This window comes from Pelodiscus sinensis, chromosome 6 (assembly GCF_049634645.1).
Source record: "Pelodiscus sinensis isolate JC-2024 chromosome 6, ASM4963464v1, whole genome shotgun sequence".
Lineage (NCBI taxonomy): Eukaryota > Metazoa > Chordata > Testudines > Trionychidae > Pelodiscus > Pelodiscus sinensis.
Window position 1 is genome coordinate 103,930,735 of NC_134716.1, and position 14,018 is coordinate 103,944,752.

General features: G+C 45.2%; 1 protein-coding gene across 3 annotated transcripts in view; it reads left to right on the forward strand.

Annotated features, from left to right (window-relative positions):
* FYB1 (FYN binding protein 1) overlaps nt 1–14,018 on the forward strand; it is a 119,450-nt gene that overhangs the window by 8,689 nt on the left and 96,743 nt on the right. The window contains exon 1 of one of the 3 annotated variants that reach the window (XM_075932511.1): nt 10,907–11,231. The exons of the other annotated variants lie outside the window; for them this stretch is intronic. The gene's annotated coding sequence lies outside the window, so the exon portion shown is untranslated. Of the gene's footprint in view, nt 1–10,906; nt 11,232–14,018 lie in introns of those variants that run through there. 3 annotated transcript variants of the gene reach the window in all.

The window sequence follows — 14,018 nt, forward strand, 5'->3', positions numbered from 1 at the left end:
GGCAGAGAGCAGCAAGCAACCAGTGATGACAGAGCACAGTCAGCAGTAAGCGAAGGCAGCAAGCCAGCTGCAGAGCTGTGGTGATAAAGTAGAGACATTGCGCCTACACCCTCTCCCTTTTCTGGAGTGGAGGTGAACCCATATGAACACACTTCTGAACTCAGGGTCTTAACAGACCAAAGACAACCAACTGTGAGTGGGGTGCAGCAAAGGGGAAGAGGAGAGGAGTGCTAAAGAGACATTCGATGATTGTACTCTCATACCACAGGATGGGAAACTGATGCCAAAGACACTGCCCAGAACAAGGTTCTTTCTTATTTTTCCATCCATATGTAGACTATATTTTGTTACAGCTGCCCACAGCTGGCAGGAAGTGTTTCTATTGGTGGTGCACATCTGCACATGACTGGATAAATGTAAGTGCTCTGCTAACCAGCCAGGCACCTAAATCTCTCCTGGTGGCTTCCCAAGCACACAGCTAACCAGGAATATTGGTAAAATGTGGGGTGGTTTGCTCATGGTCAGATGATTTTGAACTGCAGTTGTGGTGTTTTCCCAAATTAATGCTGAGTTCCCTCTCCTGTTTCATAAAAGTTCTCTTTTATTTTGTTATACACGCACTCAAGGCATGAGAGTGGGGAAATATTCCCTCGCAGAGGCATCTGGAGTGATAAGAATTCCCAGCTAACTGGTTTGTACTCTTAAGAGGAACCCCTAGATATTGAACCTGTCTTTTGTTGCTGCTTACTCAGCCTGGCCTTAGGGTTGCACAAATGGATTAAACACCCTCTGCCTATATCATTGTTCCTGCATTCCCAATGCACATACAAATAGATTTTTTTAAAAAAGAAAAGAAACAGACTGAGGGGAATAGAGTTCATGCCTATACAAATAACTTACATTGATCTCCTCACTGATTTTAAATTTGATGCTGTGAGGCACAATAAGATGCCTGGAACACAAGTGTTATAACCAGGGCTACCCTGGGGCAGGATGAGTTTAACCAAGCTTCCTATCTCAGAGGGCCCCCAAACCAAGTGACATCACTAGCTGATGCACAAGGTTGCAATGCCATTCACTGAAATTGTTCCATCTGTCCTGGTAGAGGAGTAACCAAGCTAAACCTAAGTAGCGCTGAGATCCAATGCACCAGATCACTGTGCCCAGGAAGGGAACTGGGCACTGGGCCTAGCCATGTGGGACAGGAGCCAAGCCATTTTTATGTGGTGTGGCTTGTTCTCCAAGCCATCCTGCTTCCACCTCAGGGCCTCCCATCAGTGGTAATGTTTCTGGAAGGATTTCTGAAAACCTCTGTGCAGCCCTCGTAAGCCTTTGGAGCCCTTGCACTCCAAAATGGGAACATTATAATAAAATGGGAATAATAAGGGTGCATCTACACTGCACCAGTAGGTTGAAATAAGATACGCAATTTGAGCTACACAAATTGCATATCTTCTTTTGATCGTGTTTTAAAATAGCTCATTTCAAAATTTGGCACTGCCTACACAACGCCAAATTTTGAAATGAAGTGCTATTCCAAAATATTTCTTAACCCTCGTGAAACAAGGGATGCAGGGATGCCAGAATAGCATTCCCGTTATTTCAAAATCTATTTTGAAATAATGGCCATGTTTAAAGACACGGAATAGCTATTTCGGGATACTTCCAGTATCCCGAAATAGCACTGCTGTCTAGACGTCACCTTAGAAAGAGTGAAAAGGAGTGAAAGGTTCCTACCTGATGATATGCTCTGCTTAAAGACTCGTAGACTCCATTTGACCCTCTCCATTTCAGTGTTTAAAGACTGAGCTGATTGGTCTCAAATGAGCACCCTTTTACTGGTCAGTGCTTGCTAGAATTGAATCCCTGATGGGCTGGACTAGCAGCTAACTTTTGGACGCAGCTAGAGGGGACAGTATTGCAGTAAAGGACAATACAGAAGCCGCAACAGACTCTAAGAGCGTGTTAGATAAATATGCATGAAAGCAGAAAAGACTTGGTATAAAAAGTCACTTGCTATGCAAACTCCAGACAGATGCAGCTACCAGGAGTTTTTTGGACAGAGTTGAGAGAAGTGTGGGAGGTTTTCCTTCCAGGTTCAGCACTATCTGTGATATCAAGATGGCCAGTGATGGAACAACGGTGGTAACCTGTAATGGAGGTGCCTCATTTTATTTTCTGCCTGAAGACAGAAGGGATTTCTGTGTCATAAGTTGATGGCTGCACCAGAAAAAAATTGGAAGGGCAAGTTGAAATGCTACTGAGAAGCTGAGCTGTTCCTAGAAAACCAGATTTAGCAAACACCACTGCCCCAGATGCATGGAGGAATGGAGATGCCCACAAATGAATCGGTGAGATAAGTCAGAAAGGAGGCCTGGCATTTCCACTGTCACCAAAGGCAAGAGGTGACAGCATCATTCTGCACTTTGAGACAGAGGAGGATAGGCAGATTCAATGAGTCCCCAATCATGTAGACCTGCCTTTTCCTGGTGACAGTGCGATTCTCTGGTCTATCCCTTGTTTCCTCTGGCTGCAAGTCCTTTCCATTCCTATCTTTCCTTGTAATCTTCTTCAACCCATCATGTATCCTCCTGGTGCTCATTATTGGTGTTGTCTTCATCGACTCTTCCCCTTTATGTTTGGGACTAGCCACTCTTCTCTTCTTCCTTGCCTTTCCACCTTCAATGGCCACCTGCTGTATCCCTTCTCCATTCTCCAACTCCACATACCTGTTTTCGAGCTTTATTTCTCCTTCACTGGCCCATCTTTTCCTCTGCCTGGTTCTCATAGTCACATGCTTCCACTGTCCATTTTCTTCGCCCAGCAATCCCCCCTCAAAGGCCTTTGATCCTGCTTCAGTCTGCATGTCTAAGTTTTCCCCTTCAGCCACCTCATGCCTTTGTTCCATCATCTGCTCGAACCCCCTTCTAAACTCGACCAGAGTTTCCACCTGCATCTCCAATCCTCGGATCTTTTCTTCCATCAGTTCTATTAGGCGGCACTTCATGCAAACAAAACTCCTTTCAGGTACCCCCTCCATAATCATATACATACCACAGCTGCCACATCCACTCAGTCTCATTGTGTCTGCCACTGCTTGGGTCATGGCCACTGCTATCTCTGAGTTAATCAGCCATCTCACCTAAATCCTGTTAATCCAGCAACCACAAAAACAAAAACAAACAAAAACACCCCCCTACAGCACAAACAAACCCTAAACAAGTCCCACAATCCAAACTCCCTTACAAACTCCCATTCAAACTCCTCTGTTTACAGGTCTGTTTGCTGGCTCCTCGTGTTTCACAAATTAGAAACATATACACAGATCCTGTGAGGCATTCCATGAAAGTTGACCTCAGTCTCTTTCAGAGGCTCAGTGAAGCCACTGGACTCCACAAAGAATCTGGGATTCATCTTCACAGAGTTGCTTAGGGCTTGTCCAAATAAAATCAAGCTCAGGCAAAAACCCTACATCATACTACACATGGATCTTGCTATTATGCACTGAAAGTTCCCTACTGCACTTTGATCTAACCCGCCTTGATATAGGAGTAAATTAAAGTTCATTAGGAGAATTTTTAGTGCAAAGTAGTATTCCACAGAGTATTCCAGTAGTAGTATATGGATAGAGCCCTGTAAATCCGCAACACATATATAGAAATGCCCTTGGAAAAGCATTGCCAATTTTAGATCTTTGACATGGGTTTGTGCAAGAGGTAGCTTTCAAGATCAGGAATACTGACATGTTTTAAAAGCGATCAGTATTTGCAAAGAAGACTCAATTCTTTGTCTATGAAGCCAAAAGATGTTAAAACATGATGATAGAAAATACAGGTTGAACCTCTCTGGTCCGGCAACATCCATGGTCTGTCAGGACCACAGATGTTGCTGGACCAGAGAGCCCTGGGAGGGAGTAGCTGGCCATGGAGCTCCAGCAGCTGTAGCAGTGGAGTGCTGATGGCCCTGTGGCAGCCCTGAGCCTGGCTAGAGAGGTCTGGTGGCCCTGGGCAGGCAGCAGAACCAGAAGCCCAGTGCCTCAAAGGGCCAACCTCCCCTGGTCTGGAAAATTCCCTCTTTTGGGACTAGTAGGTCCTGGCAGTACTGGACCAGGGAGGTCCAACCTATATCATTGTTCCTGACTTCTGAGCTTATTCTTAGAAATCATTATAACTATAAATACACTACTGTCCCATACAAATTAAACAAAAAAAATAATCTTTTGCTCATTATGCACATTTTCAATAGATAGAATAATTCAAACTATGGGTTAAATATTATTCAATTCACAATTAAAGGAAGCTGGTAAACAATATAGCTTCCAGAGTCAGTCATTTAGAAATCCAGATTAACAGTGAATGTAGAATTTTTCAGAGGAGATATCCTAGAAATTAGAGAGCTGAGCCTTACTTTGTTTCACTTTCTGACCCAGAGCCAAGATCCTTTAAAGCCTTTTCTCCTTCTGCAAAGAAGAAAAGAATGAAATTACTGTATCTACATTTACCTAGAGAAGCAAATTGTTTAGGTGTGTATCAAGGAAGGGAGAAAAGCAGTATGTATGTGAAAAACACCTGCGCATGTGTATGTAAATGTTGCAGAGGGCACAATATTCCTTTTGTCCTCTCTGATAAACACAATGAACTGTTCTTAAAAGTAATCTATCCTTATCAACCCAGTAATAGCAATGTTCTTCTGTAGTCCGGCACCCTTGGAATCTGACCAGTGCCAAATCAGAGAATTTGCTGAACCACAGGAGGTCAATATTGTCTAGAAACATTGCCAACACTTCCACTGTTTACTATGCTCCTAGAAAAACTTAAAATGCAATGAATAGTCTAGCAGCACCTTAAAGACTAACAAAACATGTAGATGGTAACATGAGCTTGTGTGGGTACAACCCACTTCTTCAGATGAGTGGAGTATTAATAGTCCAGTTCCAAAATAAATAGGGGGTGGGTGGAAGGGAAGGGGGCAAAATAGTGAATTAGAAGTTGATAGAGAAGTCATTTAGGAGTAAATTAGAGCAAAATAACAGCACCAAACAGAGCCAGGAGTGGTGGTTGCAAACAAACTTTATGGGACTGTAGAAAACTTGGCCACACCCATGATAAGTGGACATCTGGTTAACTAAAAATCATGCCGGACCACAGATGTTGCAGGACCAGAGTGCACCAGACTAGAGTGGTTCAACCTGTAGTATTTGTCACGTGTGGGAGATGTTGCCAAGTAGTACCAAAAGCTCCCCACTGCCATTCTCGTGTTGTCAATGTTTTTTATTTGTCTAGCACTAAGATAAGGTGTGCCCAGAGCAAGAGAGCAGAGAAATCACCCACTTATTCAAACAAACAATTTGTTTCCATTAACTATTTTTTCACTCATTTGGAATACCTGAAATGTTGTATTTCTCTTTGTTAAAGACATCGTCTTCTAGTACAAACTCATTTGCTTGCCTAATGATGGGGATTATCATCACCCATCACCTATGTTTTTTGTTGGTGTGGTAGGCTAGTAACAGCCTCTATATTTTGCATTAGTATAGGGAACCCATTGTCATTGAGCTCCTTAATAATTACACTCTGCATGTCTGGTTAGCGAATTTAGGGAAACATTGCATCAAGTTGTCTGGAAGTACAGATTTATTTTTATTTCAGTTTGCCAATCCATAGTTGAAGGTGTCACCCAATTCTTGCACTGAAGTCTCCCATGAAGATAAGTTTGTCTTCTTTGGCTGTAGCTTTCAGGACTGCATCAAGAGCACTGTAAGACTGCTCCTCGTTGTCTCTGTCAGCATCAAGTGTGGGAGCAAACACTGATGACCGTAGCATACTGGTTGTTACTAAGCTTAAGACAAAGAGTTATGAGCACTATTTCTTAAACTTTTTAAGACCGAGTGTGGCGGCCCCTCCCGCCTGCCCTCTTGAGTCCAAGGCCCTCCAGCCTGAGTCCACAATGTAGTTTATAGCTGGCCCTTTAAGCCAGGCCAAGGCCCTCCGGCCTGAGTCCCCAACACAGTTACAATGCAGTTTATAGTTGGCCCTTTAAGCAAGTCCAAGGCCCTCCGGCCTGAGTCCACAATGTAGTTCAGGGTAGTAGCGGGGATGCATCCTAGGTAGGGGGACCCGGGACCACCCTACTCCACCGGGTCCCAGCCCAGGGCCCTGTGAGCAACCGGGTAACGGGTCACTCCCTCGGCGGGGCAATCCGGCCGAAACGCACCAAGGTTCTCTGGGCGGGAGAGGCGGCTCCCACTCCCGCCCTGGGCCACTTCCTACCTGGTCCCCTGGGGGTGCGAGCTCCGTGCCTGCATCCCCTCAGCAGGTAGTCCCTGGGTTACACCAACTCACCTCCGCGTCCCTTCCAGCCTCTCCTGGAGACCCCAGTGACAGCTGAGTGGGAGCTCCCTGCACCAGTCCTTCTCCCCAGACTGAGTCCTTCCCCAGGCTTTTATAGCACAGCTACATCCCGGGCATGCTCGGTAGGGCTGTGGGGGAGGGGCCTCTTCAGCCAGGTAACCCTGGTTGGGCCCTGCAGGTTCAGTGCGGGGCTGCCTCGCCCCATCACACCGAGGAACATTAAACAATATTTTTTTTTGAGGAACACCAAAAAAGGTCAGGGGGAAAAAGGATCGGGGGAAAGTTATTGAGAAAAAAAGTCACCTGCCCCTTTAAGGGTGGCCATTTTTAATTCTGTTGTTCTCCGCAGCACATTGGTGTGACACAGAACACAGCTTAAGAAACAGTGGTCCTAAGACATTCATTGATATCCACAGGGAGCGCTAAAAGCCGATTAGCAATCTTGTTCTTGATGGCAAAGCCAACCCCATCAGTACACCTCTCTCTAGAAGATTTTCCTTTTCAGTAGACATCTCCATCTTTCTGTAGGCCTTAATCTGCATATCAATCTTACTGCGCTATAACACGTCCTATCTTGCAGTTTTCTAGTTATAATGGCAATTCTTTCAGGACAGTCACAACTTGCAGAATGTGACCATTACTTTGCATGTTCTGACCATAGGTGGAGTGATTCCACTGGACACACCCATCGAGCTGGAGGGGTGGGGCAGGGGGCAAGAATGGGAGATGGTGAAGACATCCTACGTGTAGGGCACCTTTTCTAGCCCCTTCCCCAGTCAGGGTGAACAGAGGGAATCCTGAAAAGCTGCAGTGCCAAATTGCACTTCTGTCTAATAAATCCAAATACAAGATGATCAACATACTGCTATAGCCTGCATGCAGACTTATGACCCGGGACTCCCAGAGTGCAGGCTTCAGGGTGGAGACGGGAGGTTAAAATGGGGAGATCTCTGGCTGAGGGTGCAGGCTCTGGAGTGCGGCTGGTCTGTGTTCTGGGGATGAGGAGCTCAAACTTTAGGGTGCAGCAGGCAGACTACCCAGGGTTTAGGCCAGAGAAGATTCTCCCTCACCCAAGCCCCAAGAGTCCACTCAGGGGGAAAGGGGCCATCATAAGCTTCCTCCCTCCACAGACACAGCAGTTAACTTGCTGCCAGCACAATCCCTTGCAGCCAAGCTGCAGTGATAGCAACCGGCAAAGGAGTTCAGATGGCCCAATGCAGGCGCCCCCAGGACCCTTGACATTGATAAAATATGAACACTACAAGCCCATACAACTTGCCATCCCTCTTTGGGGTGTTGGGAAAGAAGAGATGGGGAAAGTCAACTCTAATGACATTCTTCTCAACAATGGTGTGGAGCATGATTTGTTTTATGATTTGCCGGAAAAAAGTGCCAGTCTAGACGGGGATCTTTCGGAAAATAAAGCCTTTTTTATTTATCCTCTTAAAAAAAGGAATAAGGGATCTTTTGGAAAAGGCTTTATTTTCCGAAAGATCCCCGTCTAGACTGGCACTTTTTTCCGGCAAAGCTCCAAGCTGGAAAAAAGCGGCAGCCATGTTTATGCAAATGAAGCAGGGGGGATTTAAATCCCCGCTTCATTTGCAATTGCGATGTGTCTAATTTGCATCCCTTTTATGGAAAAGGGATGCTGTCTAGACACAGCCACTATGTTTAAACATAGAGACAAATATGAGACGACTTGGAAATAACCATGTTCCAGACACCGGCATCTTCTGAACTATGTCATCAGAGCCCGGATTGCACGGATGTTCATTTTACACAAGCCATGGGAAGTAGGGATGACTGCAGGACAGACCATCGCTTGGTCAGATCAATCATGAACATGCAGCTTGTATCACAATGCTGCATAAACTGAAAGGAATACAGAAAAGATTTTACATCAGTGTTCCATAATCATGCTAGTTGTGAGACACTCCCTCCACAACGGCTCTTTGAGAGGTTCTCTGGTCTACCTGACATCATCAGTGATATTCAAACACATTGGGAGGAGTTCAAGATCATTATTCACGTGGCACGTGTTATTCACTGCCATTAAGATTGGTTGGATGAAAAAAACAAAGGAATCCTAGCACTTACACATCAGAAGAGAAGCATATTTTACACTTGGTAAAATGAAACCTCTAACCCACAAAAATAAGAGATTTAGCCCTCTGAGAAGAGACTTATTAAATTAAGGCTGTAAATCAAAGGAGACTGCATGACATCTAGAGGAAGAACGGCTCTTGCGCAAAAGGAGTTTTTTGCGCAAAATGGAGCCATCTACACAGCGTTTTTTTGCACAAAAACCTTTTGTGCAAATCCCTTTTGTGCAAAAGGGATCCAAGGAGGAAATGCAAATGAGAGCACAACGTATGCAAATGAGCGCTCCATTTGCATTTCCTCTTGCGGAAGAGAATCATAGTATAGACGTAGCCCTAGTGTGCAGCTCCTCCCCTATGCAGTAAGGCAGCAGGGGACACTGCTTAGCAACAGCTGCTACCACAGCACAGCAACTGCCCTAAGTGCATTCTACTGACAGGCCTGAGAGGGTGGATTTGTAAGCAGGTGCATCCCTTGAGAGTAGAGTTAAGAGTGTGCTGCATGGTGTGTATCCTAGTGGCAATGGTAAGGCAGGGTAGAGGAGTACGGCTAAGTATTGTTATGGCAAAAGATGCTAACAATCTGTGTTTCAGGGCTCACTGAGGTATACACACCCAGAAAGAAATACCTCAGAGTTAAGATGTCAGGCAGCCACTGTCCCCATTGAGTGAGTACAGGTATTGTGAGAGTTAACACATGAAGATCCTTGTTGTTGCAAAGCAGTTGTACTGACGGAAGATGGACTCTTAGACCCAGTTGGCCAATACCTACAGTCTCTGCCTTGGATGACATTTGCAGCTGTGATGAAGCTCCTAATGTCACACAGTAATCCTTTCAGAATTAAAAAATAGGTGAGCTTTGTTTGAATTCATAATCCAAGCTGTTGTGTTAGTCTTATTAGTTCTGTACTATTGTACCTATTGGGGGACATTACAATACTAATACTGCATGAGGAATTATGTACATCATGATATGTAAAAAGAACAGGGTAAAAACCTTGGCATCTAACAGAAACATAAAGATGAAGACTTGCCATAGCTTTAAATCCAAGAGAATCCAGCTCCCGAAGGAAGTCAAAATTAGGAAATAAAGACGATATTTTCAATAATAGGAGTCTAAAGAGAGCTCACAAACACATACCCGAGCTGACTGTCTGGTTTTCAGATACTCTGGGTGCTCAGCTACTCCTGTTGAGGTCAATGGAGAGAGGGGAATTTTATGGAGAGCCATTTTTATCATACACTCTCCACCACTTTTATACCACCAGATCAATGTAAGCAATATGCAGTGTTATGGAAGGCCCTGTCTAGGCCATTGACTTCTATTTATCAAGAGATATTACCCATCTTATTATTTGTATTACAGTAGTGCCTAGAGGCACCGATCAAGTTCAGAGCTCCATTTTGCTAGTCACTATATGAACTGTGACAAAGCTCCTAATTCCACAGAGTGTCCTGTGCTTTTAGGTCTGAGTATTCTTTCTCCCTGTCTGGGAGAAAAGGCAACTCCCAGTCTAACTGCACACCTCAGTGCTCACTACAACTCTCAGTCTAATCCATTTACTTCAGGGGCAAGCCACAGTGTGATTTAGCTACTCTCATCATCAGCATAGCGAGGGGGGGGGGCGGGAATCTTAGTCTACATCTACACTGGCAGCTTCTTGCACAAGAACTCTTTTGCAGAAGAGTTCTTGTGCAAAAACTCTTCCACAAGAGAGCATCTACACTGCCATGTGCTTTTGCGCAAGAGCATCCATGGCAGTGTAGACATTCTCTTCTGCAAGAAAGCTCTGGTGGCCATTTTAACCATAGGGGCTTCTTACACAAGAAATTCAGGTTGCCTGTCTACACTGCCCGCTACTGGAAGAACTCTTGCACAAGAGGGCTTATTCCTCATGGGGAGAGGAATAACTCTTCCAGAAGAAGCCCTGTTTTACAATGCTGTACTGTAAATTTACTTCTGGAAGAACGCTCATGCAGTGTAGACAGCTGGCAAGTTTTTGCGGAAGAACAGCCATTCTTCCACAAGAAGCTGCCAGTGTAGACATAGCCTTAGTTTCTTGTAGCCTCTCTGGACATGAAGGCAACAGACTAGACTATTTAACTCAGTCTCTCCCCTCTAGCAGGGGTTTCCCACCCTCAGACTTTTGGGGCCATTCCCCAGGCAGGACTCTCCCTATTGATTGCCTCTGTAACTTCAGAGTTCCCACCTGGTTCCTGACAGCATCTCTACAGTTCTGCTTCCTTGTATCACATCCTCCCATCACTCTTAGCACACTACTAAAAGGAAGGCTTTGAACTAGTTCCAGCCAATCCTTGATTGGCTCCAGGTGTCCCAATCAAATCATTGTCACAACTGGTACTAGAAGATTCTTGATTGACTCAGGAGTATTAATTAATTTGGAGTGGCCCTTCTTTGGTTACCAGGGAAATAGGGACTTCTTGAACCTAATATACCAGCTTTCTGTTACTTTTTTGTAGTTAGCTGACCTGACTCTATCATATCAAGTGCAGGGCCTAAGGAGTAAAAGGGACAGAATTTATTAAGCAGAGAAACTGGATAGAGACAGAAGGGCAAAACAACTGCCCCTAGGAATAGGGCAGAGGTGACCTGAATTTTTTGTTAAAGGGAATTGCCCCTGTGCCATTTCTTACCATCCCTGCTGCAGGAAATGGGAGTTGAAGACATTTTCTGAAAAGCAAAAGGCTCTGACTCTGTATCACTGGTTTCTGCTGCAAACAGGAAGGTGACCTGCAGGAGCCTGACTTCAGCTAGTGTGTGGTAAAGGGTAGCACTATTTACTATTAATTGGCTTAACTTTCCTTTCCTTTGCCTTTGGGGGGAGGGGTTGTCAGACATCAGGCATGTCACAAGGTGACTGTTCCTTTGAGAGGAACACAGCCCTGGCTGAGATGATTTAGTTGTGACTGGTCCTGCTTTTAGCAGAAGGATGGACTTAATGACCTCCTGCAATCTCTTCCAACCCTATGATTCTAGGAGATGGATCCAGCCCCATGTGTGACTCCCAAATGATGTTTTGGAGCCATGGTTGGATGATAACCAGGTGTTATTCAGGGTCTCATAAAAACCAGCAAGCATTTGTTTGAGTTGGAGGTCTATAGAGAGGCATTACAGTTAGCTGCATGTTGTAGGTGTTGAGTGAGGAGAAGGACTCCAACTGTTAACCGACTTCCAGCTCAATGGCTATTGGAATGAGAACTGAAGGGAGTAGACAGACTCCTGTGAGTGTCTGGGACAGGATGCAGGCTAAGAGGTGAAGAAAAGTCTCTGGGGGCTGTAGCCCATGAGGGGTAGAGGAATTCCTTTCTTTTGGTATTTTGCTTGAGCTTCTGTTTAACCCATGAACTGTTCCTTGAGGGAAGGACCTGAAGCAGGCTATGATGTGGCATTGATCTTTCCTGGGCTGTTTAGCTAGCCCCATGTCTTACAGTGTTATTGCTGTAGCAAGTTCAACTGTTTTGCAAAGTGTATAACTGTGCAGTACTGTAATTCAATGCACTGCGCCAGTGCTCTAAAGACAGGGCTTTTCAGCTAACAATCTGTTTTTCAAGATGACTGCATGTTATCAGTTCCATTTCCATAGGAGTGATCTATTTTCCCTTCTATTGTGAACTCTCCCTGATGTGGGTAAGTTTGTGGTTTGTGATGGGAGTGGCATACTCTGCACACAGTCACAAAAGCTGAAGATTAATCTCCTGGTGAATCATGGCTGATTGCACCAAACCCTCCCCTTGCTGCCAGAAAGAGAGGCTAGACTCTCACTTAGTGGTTTCTTGCTGCTTGAAAACTTTTTAAGCAGAGCACTTCTAGCGAAGTGATTAAAATTTAATGCAGGGCTAAATATAGGGAAATGTTTGCCACCATCTGGATCTAGCCTAATCAGCTGTGGCTGTTGCAATCGGCAGTATTAGCCAGCTGTCTTCTCAGTACAAAGATTTGAAAGATACAAATGGCTACAGCTACATTTGGTATTACTGAAAGGGTGTGACCATGTGACAATTTAGTTCCTAGTAAAGGCACTTCCTTGTCTGTTTGATAAAACTCAACATTAAAAGAATAAGGATTCAGTTTAAAAAGATGCAAATACACACTTCCTGCTATAATATATATTTAATCCAGAAAATGAATGGCAATAGCCATCTGCCATGTCCTATCTCCATATTTCACCCAGCTGTAACTCACCCTTCAATGCGCACGTTCTATACACTTGCTAAAGTTTGCAAAAGAGCTTCTTTGAGGCTTCTTAAAATCAACTGGAATAAGAGTCCCTCCTGGTGACTGTTTTTTATTTAAGAATTTAAAAGATTATTGTGATGGGCGGCTTTCCTTGTAACCCAGAAAATGGGCTTCTCCTGGCTTTGTGTCAATTTTCTTTTGTTTGCTGTCTGCCTGTCCTTTCCTCTGTATTTTGCTCTTAACTAGAGACAAAAGGTGTGTCAAGCCTACCATGACAGTATGTTGTTTGTTTGAGTCTAACAAGATGGGCTCTGGTTCCCCTGAGGAAAGGGGTAGAGGAACTTCATCCTAGTGTAAGAGGAAGGTGCATATCGAATTTGGCGGCCCTCGCTCTTCCCATGTTGGGGGAGTTCTTGAACAAACAGACTCACAGACTGCCACACTTTAAAATATATACATGCGGATAAATAAAAATATACTCTTTAATATGATGCACGTGCTGACTAAGAAGTAAAAGCCTTAGGCTATGAAAGAAAACCATAATGTTGTTCTTAGTAGCAATGAACAGTGTTCCCTCGGAGATTTTTCCAACCATTAGCGGAGTGAGTTTTGGCTTGTACACCAATATTGAGGTCATGTGCACTGGTTTGGATGAGTGACACCCAATTTATTAACCCACACACATTCCTAGCTGCCGGAGCAGGCAGACAGACCCCCTCCCCTGCTATGCTGCAGGTTCTGTTCCTGGATTCTGGGGTAGACACCATCCACCACCCCGCCATGTCCCATTCACCTGCCCCAGCGACTCCCTTACCACACCATCTCATCCAGCCCTGTCTGCTGAAGCAGCCATCTGCCGAAGCAGCCACCTGCCTCATGAGTGCTGCTGTGCGGCTCTCCAGAGTAGGTGGGTGAGTGAAGAATATTTTGTGCACAGCCACACAGGCACTCACGTTAGGAGGAACTATGGCAATGGGATACACTAACATAACTAACCCATAAGCCACAACCATGGATGGCGTGATTTGGGGCAGTAATAGGACTACATAAAAAATTACAACACTGTGGTGAATTGACTGCATCCCTGGGCAACAGATAATATCAGCGAGGGAAGGTATTGCCTTCCCAAGATGACCAGCGTGGCCCTCCCTATGCTCCGGCTGGCCGGAAAGACTGGGCTGGGATGTGGCTGCCCGGCTGGCCAGCGCTCCAGCCAGTCAGGAAGTCTGAGGCTGCAGTGCAGCTGTCCAGTTGCTCCTGAGGCCAAGCAGGGCTGGGGCCAAGTGGCTGTCAAGCTGCTCCAGGGGCCAGTGGAGGGCCATGTGGGAGGTTGGGAGCAGCTGCTTGGCACTGGAGAGGGAGGCGCTAGCT